Genomic DNA, 18,007 nt, shown 5'->3' with positions numbered 1-18,007 from the left:
ATTCAAAAATTGCTAACAGAAAGATTTTTTTTTATTATAATTTACTCCAACCTCCATTAACTTTGCTGTCATTGTCATTAAAGGGAAAGGGATGAGGAGTTGTATTCTTTTTTTTTTTTTTTTTTTTTTTTATTTATTTGACAGACAGAGATCACAAATAGGCAGAGAGGCAGGCAGAGAGAGAGGAGGAAGCAGGCTCTCCGCTGAGCAGAGAACCCGATGTGGGGCTCGATCCCAGGACCCTGGGATCATGACCTGAGCGGAAGGCAGAGGCTTTAACCCACTGAGCCACCCAGGTGCCCCGAGGAGTTGTATTCTGATTATTTAGTGTTTTATGTAAACTACCTCTAATACTAAGTTTCTTTTTTTTTTAAAGATTTATTTATTTATTTTAGAGAGAGTGGGCAGAGGAGCTGGTGTGTGGGGTGCAGAGGGAAAGGGAGAGAGAGAATCCCACGCAGACTCTCCACTGAGCATGAAGCCTGATATGGGGCTGGATCCCAGGACCCTGAAATCATGACCTGAGCTGAAACCAAAAGTCAGATGCTTAACTGACTGAGCCACCTAAGCACCTCTCTAATGCTTCATGTTAAAGCAACAGTATGCCTATCAATGATTTTTTTTCCCCCCTTATTTGGGCAGTGCTCAGGGGGAGCAAGGTATCTCTTTTCTACGTGGAGTACCTTGACTTAGGCCAGAAGATATAGCCACAGCGTTGACAGGTTGTTGACTGAAAATTTAGCTGGACTTATAAACTAGGCTTAAATTGCATTCTGCAGAGTTACCTGGACTTTTGTCCTGGCAGCCTAGACTTCTAGAGGGAAGATACAGAGCTTGACAGTCTCCTTAAAGGTTAAGATAACTGACCCGGAGTCACCTTCACTGTCTTCTAATGAATGGTCACAGACCCAGTTACTCAGTTCAGATTCAAGTGGGTAGAGAAATAGGGCACAAGGGCACACATTTCTGTGAGGGTAGTTAGAAAGAATTCATAGTTCTCTTTAATTTGCAACATTTACCCTCTAGCCACAGTTATTTACATAACTCTTCCATGTAAAATACTCTTCCTCCCTAGATGTAAAGATTTATCTCATTAGTCATCACACTCAGATCCAATTTCATGTATATCAGGAGATACAGGTATGGAAATTATTCTATAGGTGTGGCTTCTATTGGCTTAAAAACATGAACTAAAATTAAAAATGTTGTTCCTTCCCTACACTAAAAGAAGGAAAATGGGAGGCACATAGACATCATTATTTGACAGCAATTCTGAAATCTCTGAATACATACTGCCAGTTACTTGATGAGGGCTCAATTTTGCTCCCTGGAAATGGTTTTGTATAGCTCCTGGTTTCGCTCTCTGAGTTCTTGGCTCTTTCACATTGGAAACATTTCAGATTTGCAGCTGCATAGCTTTCTCAGCCCAGGCCATGCTCAGGGATGGGTGTAGAGGCCACTCTTCATTTTAAACTCTCCCTATATCTTCCAGCTCAAGTGGATTATTCTTTCAAAAACTTTGTGAATTTTTTTATGCTATTTATTTTTAACTCTGTGAGACAAAATGTGAGAGAAGGAAGACATTTCTTTTCCTTAGGTCAAGTTTGAGGCTGCTGTGGAACAGCCCTCTGAAAATACTTAGAAGGCCTTTTGTCTGGCTGTATGGGTCTGTGAAGCCCGTCCTTAAATCTTTCTGAAATTTTAGCAAAGGGTCTTGCAAGATCCACCACTGATATTTTTGACTCAGAGACCACTTTACTGAATTTAAAATCACACTGAATTTAATCTTTTACCTAAAGCCATTCTTTTACCATGATAATGTATTGTTGTTTAAAGGCTCGGAGTGAGAAAGTTTTATTTTCAAGCACAATCCTGCTTCATTATTTTTCCTTAAAAATGTACCTGAAGACTGAATCATTAATTTTAGCTCTTCTCACAGATTTGCCTTATATCATAACAAACCAGTTAGTACCTGCAGCATTCTTCTTGGAGACTTACTAGGCTATATCCATGAGCCAACTAGATAAGGTTTCTGCTTCCCAGATCATCTGAAGTAACAGTACTGGCAAATTTCACTTTCCAATAACAGTTGTACTATTCTTCCAGCCTTTGCCTTGAAAGCTTTTCCCATCACTCTGTTTTAAAACTAATTCCACAAGTTTTGGGTTTTTGTTTCAGTAATACACTATTTCTAGAACCGATTTTTGTTTTAGCTACGTATTACTGACTAACAAACCACTCCAAAATTTAATGGCTTAAAACAACAGTCACTTATTTCTCATGGTTATGTGTGGTGATAGAGGCTTGATGACAATATCTTATCTCTACTTCATGGTATCAATGATGTTGATTTGACTGAGGCTGGAAGGTCCAGCTCCCCATGTTTGGCAAGTTGGTGCTGGTTATCATAAGGAAGCTCAGCACACTAGGCTAGGAACCTCAATTCTTTTTCGTATTTCTGTTTGGATTTCTCCACAGCATGATGTTTGGGTTCAAAGATGGAGGAAGCAGAAGCTTCCAGTCCTCTCTCTCTCTTTTTTTTTAAGATTTTATTTATTTGAGAAAGAGAGATCACCAGTAGGCAGAGAGGCAGGCAGAGAGAGGGGGAATCAGGCTCCCTGCCAAGCAAAGAGCCTGACACAGGGCTCAATCCCAGGATCCTGAGACCATGACCTGAGCCAAAGGCAGAGGCTTTAACCCAGTGAGTCACCCAGGTGCCCCCCTTTTTTCTTTAAATTAATTAATTAATTAATTAATTAATTTATTTATTTTTGCTTTCAGTCCTCTTAAAGGGTAGAGACCCTGAACCGGCACAGTAGCATTTATATCATGTTTCTCTTTTACAAAGCAGTACAAAGTTATTCTGCTTAAGAGAAAATTATGAAATAAACTTAGTTTTGTTTTTTTTTGTTTTTGTTTTTTTTTGTGGAGGAATGAAAAAGAATGTTAAACCATTATTATCCAACCAAAGCTAGTGGTATTATTTATCCTATTTTTAAAATAATGTTACATATCTTCCTGTATAAGTATTTTTTAAAGTTTGAAATATTTTTAGAATTATAGAAAAGTTGCAAAGATACTACAGAGTTCCTTTAAAATCTACATCCAGTTACTCCATTTTTAACATATCATATGCCATGGAACAATTATAAAAACTAGAACTGGCTTTGGTCAATTAATATTAACTAATTCTAGACTTTATTTGTATTTCCCCAGTTTTTCTATTGATGTCTCTTTCTATTCCAGATTCAAACCTAAGATACTACATTATTGTTAGTTGTCATACTGCCCCAGCCTCCTACAATCTGTGATGTTTTCTTAGTCTTTCTTAGTTTTCTGTGACTTTGATAGCCTTTAAAAGCATTGGCCAATTATGTAGACTGTACTCAAAAGGGGTACATTGTCTGACTGTCTGATTTTGTCTTCATGTTTATGTTGCAAAATGGGTTTTGGGAAACGCTAAACAATATCTTTCTCATCACATCAGATCAAGTGATACATGGATACCATCATAACTTAAAGAGGTATGAAAATGTTCATCTGATTAAGATAGTATTTGTCAGATTCAGCAACTGTAAAAATTACTGATTTACCTATCTATCTTTGAAAATAAGTTACTGTGTGTAGCCCACCCTCAAGCAGGGCCTAGAGAGCTGTTAAGTTCTACCTCCTGAAAGAGGGATCCATACATATTTTAATGTAGTTCTTTTTGTGAGGAAGATTTGTTTCTGCTCCAGAATTTATTTGTTTACTCTTTTTTACTATTAGAATGTGTTCATGAATATTTTTTTTTAATTTGGGGTTATACTCCGACACTACTTTATTCACTGCTCTGATGTAAGTCTCATGGTTTGATGGGGTTATAGATTTTGGAGAAGCGGACTACAATGATAAGTTGCCGTTCTAATCACATCATATCAAAGGTATGCCTTATGACTGTTGATCTTAACCTTGGTCACCAGCCTGGGTATAGTATTGGCTAGGTTTCTACACTATAATATTATTTTTCTCCCTTTATATACTGTAAAGAGAGTCACTGTGGTCAGATCACATTTGAAGGAGTGGGGGTTTTTCTTCTACTTCCTGGAGGAGGAAATATCTACAGAAATTATTTGAATTTTTTCTCAATGGAGGCCTGTCTATTCTCCCCCTCTGGGAAGTAGGGAGAGTAGTAAGATGTTGGTCAAAGAATACAAACTTTCAGTAATGAATAAGTTCTGAAGATATAATATACAGTCTCTGGAGATATAATACACAGTATGGTGACTATAGTTAATAATATTGTATACTTGAAATTTGTTAAGAGAACAGATCTTAAGTGTTCTCATCACATATATGCACATACCAGATGGTAACTATTTAAGGAGGTGGATATGCTAATTAGCTCTATTGAGGCAATCATTTCATAAAGTATACATCTATCATTGCATTGTACACCTTAAATATATAAAACTTCTATTAGTTATAGCTTTGTAAATTTGGAAAAAAATATTAACCCTCTGCCTCTTACTATCTCAGTTTAAGTCACATGTAATGTTTTTGTATTTAGGTATAATCTAGTTTATAAAAGAATATCAAAGTGGTATATACTTAAAATGTTATTTTTATTTCCTATCCAGTTGTACATCATAGCCTCACTCCTCATTCCTTAAATAGTACCCTGGATACATTCTATAATTTTCTGGTCACTTTTGTTTATAAAGAGTTAAATCTGTTGTCAATTATCATATGGTTTCACTTATTTGTGGAGCATAACAAGTACCATGGAGGACATGGGGAGATGGAAAGGAGAAGGGAGTTGAGGGAAATTGGAAGGGGAGGTGAACCATGAGAGACTATGGATTCTGTAAAATAACCTGAGGGTTTTGAAGGGGCAGGGGATGGGAGGTTGGGAGAACCAGGTGGTGGGTATTAGTGAGGGCACGTATTGCATGGAGAACTGGGTGTAATGCAAAAACAATGAATTCTGTTACGCTCAAAAGAAATAAAAAAAAAAAGAGTTAAACCTAATTTAAAACTTTAATCTCAAGCTCAATTTAAATTTAATATCTTTCCCACTCTCAAATGCAGACTTAAGGCATACCCTTCATTTAATAGTGATAGCCGCTAGGGAGACAAAAAGCAAAACCTGACTTTGTGGTTCTGTCTAATCCCAACCCCTTTAAGGCCAATCTCTTGTAACCCTAGAAATAATGAAGGGAGGGAGCATAAACATTGTATAGAAACTCCCACCGACCATGGTAGAGACATATCCCAGTTGCAGCTCAGGTCAAAAACCCATCTGATTCCATTTACTGCTGGTGCTGTATGCTCTGATGTTGGAGATGTGACCCACAGGAACCACAGAAATTTATGAAATCCTCTTTTGCCATCTTCAGTTAAATTCCAATGTGGTGAATCCTATGATTTTCTTCTTGTTTGCATGAGTCTAGTCACACTTCTCACCTCCATAATCTTTATACCAGACTTAAGCACCAGTCTCCATATTCATGGATCTTCCCAACATTAGGACATTCTTTAAATAGTGTTTTAAGAATAATTCTACTGTAAGATAAAGACTTAAAAAAAAAAGAATAATTCTACCAAATTCCCTTTCCTTGGAAGCTCTGGAGTAGATCTTCAGATGTAGCATCTCATAAAACAACAAGATAGCTTTGTTTCAAGGTAATTAATATGTTGCTGGATTGACTTCTCCCTTTTTCCACTTCACGGGGAAAAGAAAAGAACCTTCTCATCCTGGACCCTTGACAATACTGTACCCTTCCTCTGTTTTTATGTTTGTTTGTTTGTTTTTAGGGATAAAGTTTGAAGTTAGAGGATAGTCCCTTGTGATAGCTCTATGATCCTTAATAAGATCCTTAATAAGTTCTAATTCATCTACTGCCCTAAGGTTTGGTTCTTTTTAGCATGTTGAGGTCTTTGAATATCTTATATTATACATACTGAAACTCAACATCATGTTACTATATAAACTACTATCTTATACATATTAGCATGAGGCTGTGTGTTATGCAGTGCAAAGCAAGTACCAGAACTTGTGATCAAAGAAGTCAGTATAGTGAAAATTGAGCAATACTGTCATTCTTTCTTCAATAAATCTCAATAGATAGAGAACCCGAGACTTCTTTAAGCCTACAACTAAAGGATAAATTCATCATCCTACATGAGGTTGAAAGAATCAAAAAGAGCAATTTTAAACTATCATCTTATAAAATAAGAACAGAAGTCACAATAACAGGCTTAAAATGTAGGTATGAATAAATTATCTGTGACTTTATCTAAATATAGGGAACATTTATATCAAGATTTTGATGAAACAAAATCTAATTCAGCTTATTCAAACAATATGAATGCTAACCATACTCCAAACCATATGGTATTACTCAGAATATCAAGATAAAGAAAAAACATATCTTGACAGTCTAGGAATTCTATCCAGTAGAAGTACTAAGGATGATGATGCGTAATTGTTATCCTGATTAATAGTTTATGTGAATGAACTTAAATAGTGAAAGTTGTAATCTGTGGAGATGAACTATATTTATGGTCCTTCCTATCCACTCCAAAATGGGAATGTCAGAATACCTTGTGTTAGGTTAGAAAAGAAGAAATGGGAGAATGGACACCTGGTACAAAGTATGTTAATGTTTCTCTTCCTCACACTTATTACTACCACCTTTAAAACAAATATAGCTTATATAGATACGTAGTACACCTGAAATGCTTGTATGGGATAGGGACAACAGGCGTTGTAGTTTGGAAAGGCATTACATTGTGGGAGCCTGGAGTAAAACAAGAAAGAACTAGTTAGGAAAAGAAAGAGGTGGACATTTTAAGCAGAGCATGCTGAATGTGAAAAGATCTCAATCTCGGAATGTTTGGAACATTAGAGACAGTTAAAAAAATCTACCCCCTTCACATTTGTCTTTTCACTTCAGCTTCACCCTGGCAAGGACTTGTAATATAAGACATGAGAGATACTATCAATAAAGAGAATTCCTTATCTTGCAAATGTACTTTGAAGGATACAAGAGTATACAGTTCTTCCCAAAGATTAAGTGAGAAAATTCTGTTTGCTTTGTATGTTTGTTCATTAGTTTACTTTTGGTTTCAGAGAAAGAGATGTTGGCAGGATGATGACAGAGAAAATAATTAGAGAAGTATAAAAGTGTAAGGAAAAAGAAAGGTCAGGGCACTACCAACCACCCTTGTGTTAAGTAAAAACTGAAGACTAATGGAAAAGAATAGTCATAACAGTAGCAGCAGCAGCAGTAGTAGTAGTAGCAGCAGCAACAGCAGCAGCAGTAGTAGTAGTAGTAACAATAAAAATAGAAATGACTGCTTTTTGAAAATGTACCATGTTTTAGATATTTTCAATAGAGGACCTTACTCTAATAAAGTCTATTGAACACTACCCACTCCATCAACATGCTTTGTTGGATAATAATAACACATACAGTTTACTGTAAATTTAGGTTGAGAGAAGTTACTATTCTTATTAATGTTGCATACCTAAGAATTATGGAAATGGGAAAAGGACCAGGGAAGTAAATAAATAGCTGAACTATCTTCAGTGCAACCTTGCCCTTGATGAATTAATATTAAGGTTTTTTTTTTCTTTTTTTATTGGTCTGTTTTGTGGGTGGGGGTGGGGAATGGACTTGAAGTCTCCAGTTTCCTCTCCTCTCAGTTTCTCTTAATTCCATTCCAATCAGGCTCTTGACCCCTCAGCACTCCACAGAATCTGATTTCATCACGGTCAACTAATGATACACAGTTTCCTAAATTTAGTGGTCTATTTGCATCTGGTTTTATTTGATTTATCAGACGCATTTGACACAGCTCTTTTCCCCGTGATATACTTTCTTCACTTGACTTTCAGGACTAAATAGTCTCTTGGATTTTCACCCATATCACTAGAGTTGCTCTTGGTCTCTGTTGCTGCATCCTTCCCTTCTCTCTGACTTTTAAAACTGAAGGATTCCTGGGCCTAGTCCTTGATGATCTCATCCATCCTCATGACTTAAATACCACCTATGTACTGACAACTCTCAAATTTACATCTCTAACCCATAATTCTTTTGTAAATTCCTGTACTTAAATTGTCATACTTAACACATACATTCATCACCATCTGGTTGTCTCTTAGATATCTTAAATTTAACATGTCCAAATATAAACTCAGGATCATCTCACAAAAATCTTATCTTCCTGTAGTCTTCACTATTTCAGTTCATGGAAAATTCTTCCTTCTAGTTTCTCAGGAAAAAAAAAAAAAATCTTTATTTTGCCCTAAAATCCTTTATTAAAGAACAAAAGAAAACAAAACAAAAACCCACTACATTCAGACCATCATAAAACCATGCCAGTTCTACTTTAAAATATATTAAACTCCAAGCATTTTTCCTACCTCTACTGCCATTCTAGCCTGAGCCACCATCACCTCTCCCTTAGATTTCCGTAATAGTTTTCTGTAAGTCTTTCCTGTTTAGACCCAAGAGCCTTTGACCCTAAAAATACAGCTGCCAGAGTGAATCTTTTAGAACATAAATCAGATTACATTACTATTCTGCTTTAAACTACTCTTTACATTAATATAAAAGCCAAGATAGCTACAATGCCTGTAAGTAGGGTGACCATACAGTTTATAATCTAAACCAGATTAGAGAGTGAAAGAAGGAATGATAGTACCTATGACAGAACAGTAGACATACAGATAAATTGGCCTGGGCACCTGGGATGTTTCCTCTCCCTACTACTAAGATGCCTTACAATTTATCCCCATTATCTTTCCAACCTCTTCTGCCATCACTCTCCTCCTCTGATCGATTTTGTTCTGATTACATGAGCTTTCTTTTTCTCCCTCAAACACATCATGCAGACAAGGCCTACATTTATCTCAAGGCCTGTGTTCCCACCCTGTTCTCTCTTCCTGGAATACTCTCATCTTGAGAATTCACTAGGCTTACTCCCTTATTTCCTTATACTCTTCACCCAGATTTTTGCCTCTTCTCTGTGTCCTACTCTGACCACCCTGTTTAATACTGAAATCTGTCCCTCATCTACATTTTTTATTGCTCTAAGTCTTATATTGGATGAACTATGCCCCTGACAAAGGGCTGAGTATATAATAAACAAATGCTAGCTATCATCATCATTATCAGTAGATATTTGATTTATGTAGTTAATCAATAAATTTTGAAAAAATTTAAAGTACAGCAAATACATTTTCAGATTAGTTGATATATTTACCCCTTTATCAACATGGCATTAGTGGTCACATACCTAGAGATGGATTTGGAGATGAATACAAGTCATTTCTTGACTTTGAATAGTACGTGAATGCCTCCTTAACTCCTATCAGTGTATGCTCACTAATTTTTGGAATTCCTTTGAGGTGTATCGTCCCTTTATACTGTAATGAGTACCAGCTTGTCCTCAGCCTAGATATACTTTAATTTATTCCTAGTTATGGTCTAGTGACCAAGAAGGGAAGTGGTGGAAAATTCTTGGTGGGGAGGGCATCTCTTGGGTTGCTGCCTATGAGGAAGTAGAAGCCTCTCTATTATCGTCTAGAACTGTGGAAGTGTTAACTCTACTAGGAGGGAAGTCACTGGCTCAAAGATTAAAATATTTAGGAGGAGTGCCACCCAGATACCTCCATTCCATGGGGCACAACCCCAGGTTTTCAAAATCAGGGTCCCGACCTTAGTGTCATGACCTGCCTTGGTTGAGTATTTAATTGTCTGAATTTTAATCAATGCAATTACTAAGTACAAGGCTTTTTCCTGAGTCTCTTGTCTCCCTTTGCAGAAGAGATTTTCTCTATATGCAACCAAAAGTCCATCTGACTTTCACATTTGGGTTTTAATTAACTGTTATTAGCTCTTAGTTCTTCATATTTTCTGTACTTTCTCAATAGAACTTAGCAGTAACCATTTGATAACATTGGCCCTACAGTTCCTATTTGTTTCATACATCTCAAATGATCTTACATTCACATTTGCAGTTCCTTCTGTACACAATTCCAACTCATTCAGTGGTGAAGGTTTCAACAATTAGACTCTCAGCTTTATCAGAGCCTTACAGTATCTGCCACCAGTGTTAGGCTTATTGCCAGCCAAGAGAGTGATCCAGCTCCCCAAATTTTCTTCTTGACTAATTCCTTAGATTACTTTTGGTTCCAACTGTCACTGGTTAAACTTAAAAACAAGTAAGTAGATTCTGAGATAGTTTGGGGTCTGTATTAGTTTATAGGTCCACTGTAAGAAAATACCACAGACTGGATAGCTTAAACAATATAAATTATTTCCTCACACTTTTGGAGTCCAGAAGTCCTAAGTTAAGATGCCAACAGGATTGTTTTCATCTGAAAGCCTTTCTCCTTGGCCTGTAATGACTACCTTTTCTCTGTGTCTTCCCATGGTCTTTTCTCTGTGCATGTCTGTATCCTAAACTCCTCTTTTTATAAGGACAACTTATAAGTTTATAAGGCCTACCCTACTGATGTTATTTATTCTGAATTACCCTTTGTAAAGACCTTATCTCCAAATACAGACACAGTTGAAGTATGGAGTTTAAGAACTTCAAAATATGAATTTTTAAGGGATACAACTAAGCTCATCAAAGGGTATAAGATATTTATTAGGAATTAAAACCTTTGTAAAGAAAGGAGCAGTAGGATTGGACAAAATAAAAAGTGGAAATTTGCTGTAGGTCCAGCAAAGCCTCAGTGAACTCAATAAGTTCTAGAGCCAGTAATGCCCATCTCCACCTGTTTTGTAAACAAGGTCTCTTACATTATATTATACGAGAACTACATTTTATTCCTAACAGAGAAATTATGCTATACTGTGTGCTTCATGATGGCAAATTTTATAATATTGTCTAGCAAATATTAGACATTGAAAATTTTGTACTGAAGAAATAAATTGAAATCTATGAAGGCATTGAGGAATTTCTAGGCCAAAATCTGAGAAAGGAGAAAAGCTTAGAGAAATGGAATCAACTTAGCAGTATTTATTTTTCTTGTTGGGTCATTTTCTCACTCCAGATATTGAGTGAAGTGTACAACACATTCACTGTGCTGGTGGACCAAAAATTAGAGTTCAAGTCACAGATGGAGGAGACCTAGAAAAATCCAACATTTTGGGTAGGAATCTCAAATCCTAAAGCCTCACAGTAAGGATGTCAGAATACATCAAACCTCACAGGAATGAAGGAGGAAGAGAATAAGCCCCAGGAAGTATTTTAGTATATATTGTAAAATATATACCATGCAGGCATGCACACACATGCACACACACACTCACACACCCCTAGGAGTCTAAGGAATGTTGCTAGATGGTTGGTGGGGAAAGGGCAAAAGTTATATCAAAGAAAGGGGGGTAAGACATATGACCTTTAAGGGAGCAACAATAAAGTTTTTCAGATGAAATAATAGAAACCAAAAATCAATAGAATGATATCTTCAAGCATTTCAAAGGGAAATACTGTCAAACTAAAATAGTAAAGTCAATCTTCTAACAATGAAGGTATAAAAAAATCCTTTAGAAGAACAAAAATAACAAGAATGGACCACCAAGAGACCTATATTAGAAAAAGTGTGACTGTTTGTTTGTTTTGCTGAGGGAATATGCCAACAAATTGAAATATTTATGGGTATACCTTTCTGGGAAATCATAAATTCTTGATATTGAATATAGAAGACATAAAAAAGTAAAGTAATTATTGAAATCTATGAATCTATATGAATCTATGCCTAGGAGCATAGATTAATATGGTAGATTATTTATTTATTTATTTATTTATTTATTTTTTATGGTAGATTATTTAAAATGATAGAAAAATATGAAGTTTAAAGTAAGTATCAGTATGAGGGAAAAAAACAAGCTCTATAGTAAGCAGAAATTTTGCAGACTTATTGATGACAGAAAACCAAAAGACAAATACACACCCACACACTCACATAGAGAGAAACAAAACCCAAAGGAGTAGTAGCTCAAAATGCATGTAAAAGACCACTATCTTAAAGGAAGGAGAACCATTTGTAGGTACTCCAAACACAAATTCAGTGATTTTAAGAAGGGAGAGGGGGCTAGGAAGAGTTTATCTAGAGTGATAATAGTACAGAGAATTCTCATGACCTATCCTATGAGTTTCTGGTATGAGAGCCCCATAGATATTGGAAATATAAATTTTATTTTTGAATTTGAAGTTGAAATGCACAATGGAAAACAAAACAATTTAAACATCAACTAAATTTTTATTAATGACCTTGTATACAGAGCCATGTAATTCAAAATTGAATTGTAAAGCAAAACAAAAAAAAGATACATGAAAATTAAGAGAAAAGTTTGGAGGCACCTGGGTGGCTCAGTGGGTTAAATCCTCTGCCTTCAGCTCAGGTCATGATCCCAGGGTCCTGGGATGGAGCCCCGCATCAGGCTCTTTGCTCGGCAGGGAGCCTGCTTCCTCCTCTCTCTCTCTCTCTGCCTGCCTCTCTGCCTACTTGTGATCTGTCTGTCAAATAAATAAATTAAAAAAAAAAAAAAAGAGAAAAGTTTGGACAAAATTTGGAAAAATTAAGGGAAAAGTTGTTTTTTTTTTTTTTAAAGATTTTTATTATTTATTTGACAGAGAGATCACAAGTAGGCAGAGAGGCGAAGGGAAGCAGGCTCCCTCCTGAGCAGAGAGCCCGATGCGGGGCTCGATCCCAGGACCCTAAGATCATAACCTGAGCCGAAGGCAGAGGCTTTAACCCACTGAGCCACCCAGGTGCCCCAAGTTGGGTTATTTTTGAAGAACTGTTCATCCAATGGGAGTTTCAAGAGAAGTTTGGAGGGAAAAAAAAATCTCAAATAATCAGACAAATCCTTTCCTAGAGGAAATTTCAACATAGTGAAATTTTTAGGTTGAAAAGGGCTTCCAAAGAAGGCATAGCATTTAGAATGAAAGACATCTGCACCTGTAAAGACATAACATTAGGAATTAAGGTCACCAGTGGAGAGATAAATCCAAAAAGATCCCAGATGGAGTAGATTGAATAAAGTGAGAGTTTCACTGAGACAAATACACACACATGCACCCACACTGTCTGAAGAAAATAAGTGTACTGGTATCTGAGTTTGTACCTTCTATCCTGGATGCTGATAGACTTCAAAATTCTGAGGAAATACGAACTCAATTTCTAAAGCCACCTAATGACACTCAGCTGGGATGGGTAATAAGCATGTTAATAGATTTAACAGCTAAAAATTATAATAGACTCATTTATTTTAACACATTTATTTTAAATTTATTTTAAATAATTTGATATACTATTGTAAAGTGAAAATTAAATTACATAAGGGTAATATGGGAGTAGGGAGAAACAGGAAAGAAAATAAATTGATTAAAATTATAGTTACATTGGGGTGCCTGGGTGGCTCAGGTCATGATCTCAGGGTCCTGGGATCGAGACCCGCATCAGGATTTCTGCTCAGCAGGGAGCCTGCTTCCCTTCCTCTCTCTCTGCCTGCCTCTCTGTCTACTTGTAATCTCTGTCTGTCAAATAAGTAAATAAAATCTTTAAAAAAAAGTTATATTTACATCAAGGACTTCTAGTTCTGAGAATCTAACACAGTAACTGATAAGCTAGAGGTGCCTACCTGGCAAAAACAGCCATAAAACTGGAACAAGATGAAAAGAGTAAATGGCCCAGCTATTGAAAGTATCTACTCTTAGGACAACTCCAATCTCTGTGGCTGTTTCCAGTTCTTGTGTCAGCTACTTACTGTACCATTCCTAGCTGGCGTATTTGAGCAGGTGACATGAGATACATGAATCTTGGCAGATGATGTGACAATTTTTTGATAAATATGATATGAAGACTTATGATAAGCATGGTCATGGTGAAATTATTTGCTGGTTTATATATCCTAAAATTTTCTTGTAAGTAATGTTTTTTGTTAAGCCATGAGACTACCTTCTGATGGAAGTTAATGTGGGATCTCTTTTTGCTGGTACATTGTTATTGTTGGTGATATTTTCGTTTGATTTTAGGTTTTCTGGGAGTAGTTGAAATTATTGTTTCAATGTACATACAGAGGGGTTCTAGAATGTTCTCTGAAGGACAGTTGGCCAAATTTTGTCAAAACAGTTAACTCCAAACTGTATGTGATAACAATTATCTTTCTAATTGATGAGAATAATATTTAAGACATGAAAGAAGGACTGGATTGCATCTTCATAGAACTATGTAAGTTATTCATAAAGCACGGCTTAAGAAACAAATAAGAAACAGTGTAAGATCTGGTGGTGTAAGGGTGGGGCATTTTGTGTTTATATAAAGTAAATTTATATCAAGTGAAATTGAATTTAAGGGATGAACACAACTACCCAAATAACAAAAGGCCAGCAATTTCATTAAGAATGTAGTTAGAGGGGCGCCTGGGTCGCTCAGTGGGTTAAAGCCTCTCCCTTTGGCTCAGGTCATGATCCCAGAGTCCTGGGATTGAGCCTCACATGGGCTGCTCTGCTCAGCAGGGAGCCTGCTTCCTCCTCTCTCTCTGCCTGCCTCTCTGTCTACTTGTGATCTCTGTCTGTCAAATAAATAAATAAAATCTAAAAAAAAAAAAAATGTAGTTAGAAGTACTTGCAAATTGCAAATACTTGGGACACCTGGTGGTGCAGCTGGTTACATATGGACTCTTGGTTTGGCTGGGGTCATGATCTCAGGGTCATGATCTCAGTGTTGTGAGATCCAGCTGCTCAGAGGGCTCTGAGCTTAGACAGATTCTGCTGGACATTGTCTCCCTCTTCATCCCCACCCTGTTACTCCCCTGCTCCAGTTCTCTCTACCTCCGTCTCTCTCAAGTAAATTAAATCAATAAAATCTGTAAAAAAATTGCAGTTCACTCAATTGCATTGAGATAAATAGCTATTTATATTTGTTAGAATTCCAGATCAGTGAGTAGTGGGATTTATTTAAAACTTTGCATTCAGGCATAAGAAATACTAAGCATTCAAACACTCTTTCCTTAACCCATGGTGGTTCGATTCTCTTAAACTTACTTTCTGAGATAGAAATAACGCTTAGATGATCAAGGAATCAGGGACTCTCAGGTGTTAATTTTGTACCCATTTTAAATAATACACAGTTCTAATAACACTTAGAACATGACTAACATAAACTATTTTTCTCTTAAACCAATTGTTTTTGTTTTGTTTTGTTTTATGAAAAGTTTTTTTTTTATTTTTTTTATTTTTTTTATTTATTTTTATTTCCAGCATAACAGTATTCATTATTTTTGCACCACACCCCGTGCTCCATGCAATCCGTGCCCTCTATAATACCCACCACCTGGTACCCCAACCTCCCACCCCCCGTCCCTTCAAAACCCTCAGATTGTTTTTCAGAGTCCATAGTCTCTCATGGTTTTATGAAAAGCTTTAAATAAGCCCACACACTTACCTGAAGGAAATGCCACTCTGTCACAGCCTCAGCTAAAATACTGAATTTCCTTTTTGAAAAAAGAAATAAAGAAAAACATATTTGTCTCTCTTCTACTGCAATAGAGGGATCCACACAATTTATTATCTTGATATAAGATGTGACTATAATAAAAAGCAGTTTCATTATGCAGTTTTCACTGTGGACAGCAACACCATCACAGTCAAAGTGATGTCTTACAATAGTGTTACTGTTAACTTTTTGAGAGAGATTAAAGAGCATTGTTAAAAAATAACTACTCTTTTAAATATATCAGCTATGTTCCATGTGAGACTTAGAAACCAGCAAATAGTAATGCTCCTACAAAATATGTTATATAGTAAAGATTAAGTATTATATTCTCTGGACTCATTGACATGCATATTTCAGTGTGATAGAAAATCTCAAAAGAGTTGTTTTTTTGTTGTTTGTTGTTGTTGTTGTTGTTGTTGTTGTTTGTACAAAATGAACAGACAGCTTTACACAGAAGCTTTAGATTACATGAAAACGGAACCAAACACAGTGGTGCTGATAGCAGGACTCACCAAAATGATAGTTCCTGTTTGAGTTCAGACAAAGACAGATGATGTTAAACTATAAGGGTAAAAATGCTCCACTGTTCTTAGAGATGTCATGTATGTACTTATAATAAGAGCAATGAGACTAATAGGATATTAAAATTTAAAAAAATAAAAATAGCTGGGGCTCACCGAATTTATAAGCACTAACTTTATTTAAGGATTGGTAAGTACCAAGTAGAGTCTAAGTGTCATATGTGTTTTAGTTTTTCTTAATTGTGCAAATGGTACAAACTGACATTTTATTATGCTTTGAAAAACTCATCTTTAAACAGAAAGCAATTTGTTAAGAAACTGTTGTTTGATCACAGAAAGATAAGGAAAAATAGGTTGTTTTCATTAATAGTGTTCATATAAAAATTACATATCTTACTTAGGATGACATAGTTATTTAAGGAATCACACGAAATTATAGTCTTATCTTCTCAGATTGGCTAAATGTATAATTTTAAGGTATTTCCATGAGAAGAAACAATGTGTGGGGTTGTCTGACCCATTTCAAATTTAACTAGATTTTAGATGTATCTTATTTATTTATTTTTCTTTATTTTTAAGTTTTTAATCTAAATTCCAGTTAGTTAACATACAGTGTAATATTTCAGGTGGACAATGTAGTGGTTCAGCTCTTCTTTACAACACCTGGTGCTCATCAGAAGTCCTCTCCTTAATCCCTATATCCTATTTAACCCATCCCCTACCCACTGTATGTCTTTCTCTCTCTCCTTTATTTTTAAGATTTTCTTTATATATTTGAGAGAGAGAGACCATCACAGGAGGAGGGTCAGAGGGAGAAGGAGAATCCCTGCTGGGCAGGGAGCCAAATGCAGGATCTTCCCCTAGGACTCCAGGATCCTGACCTGAGCCGAAGGGAGTTGCTTCACCAGCTGAGCCACCCAGGCGCCCCCACCCACTGCATTTCATGTAGCTTATCCTTATTACACTACTACTAACATACATACTATTCTCCTTCTGTCAAATAACCAGTAAAATCTTTAACTGGGTGATAGTTTGTTACCTGTAATCTACTCTTCACTAATACGATTAAGCAAGAAAATTGTCAGAGAGGCTTTGGTATATTAAGTTGCTTCCTTTTTAAAAAGCAATTATTTTTGTTAATAACAAATACAAGAGAATATATAAACTAAAGAAAGTCAAATATAGATAAAAGGAGTTACTATAATTTATTTTCTTTAAAGATTTATTTATCTGACACAGAGAGAGAGAGAGAGAGATTGTGTAGGGGGGAGGGGCAGAGGGTGAGGGAGAGAGAATCTTAAACAGACTCCATGGTAAGCATGGAGCCCAGTGTGAGGATTGACCTCATGACCCTGAGATCATGACCTGAGCTGATAGCAAGAGTCAGAGACTTAATCAGTTGTGCTATCCAGGCACCCCAGGAGCTACTGTAATTTGTAATTAACCCCAATGTTACATTATCTTTTTTTCATGTATTCAGTTACTAAATGCACTGCCATTGAGTGGCTGTTAACATGTGAAAACACTGCTGAGGGCTGAAGATATCCTGCCACTTTTTCATCTTGAGATTTGCCATTTTAAGATTTGCAAATGAAAGTCAGTTTTGAATTAAATGCAGTTTATGCATTCATAGATTTTAATTTCTGATGCAAAATTGAAGTATGACATATTTGCATACACTTTTGCACATATGCTTTTCAGCCAGTAAATAAAGTAGGAACATATGCATATTGAGTTCTTACTTAATGTAATAGATTGATCTAGATTAATACAGAAATGTATGCATTTCATTCATAGAAATCTCCAGGACATTTATTCAAAATGGACTTCCCAGTTATGTTAGTGGAAGTACTAGAAATTTAGTGTTAAAATACAAGAACAAAAAAGAATAATAATGAAAAAAATAGATGTTAAATAATAATGTACTAATTTTATAAAGCTTAAGGGACAATCAATGAGCTCAACTTGTGTGACTTTATGT

This window comes from Mustela erminea, chromosome 1, assembly GCF_009829155.1.
Source record: "Mustela erminea isolate mMusErm1 chromosome 1, mMusErm1.Pri, whole genome shotgun sequence".
In the NCBI taxonomy this organism is placed as follows: Eukaryota; Metazoa; Chordata; class Mammalia; order Carnivora; family Mustelidae; genus Mustela; species Mustela erminea.
This window is presented reverse-complemented; position numbering follows the sequence as displayed.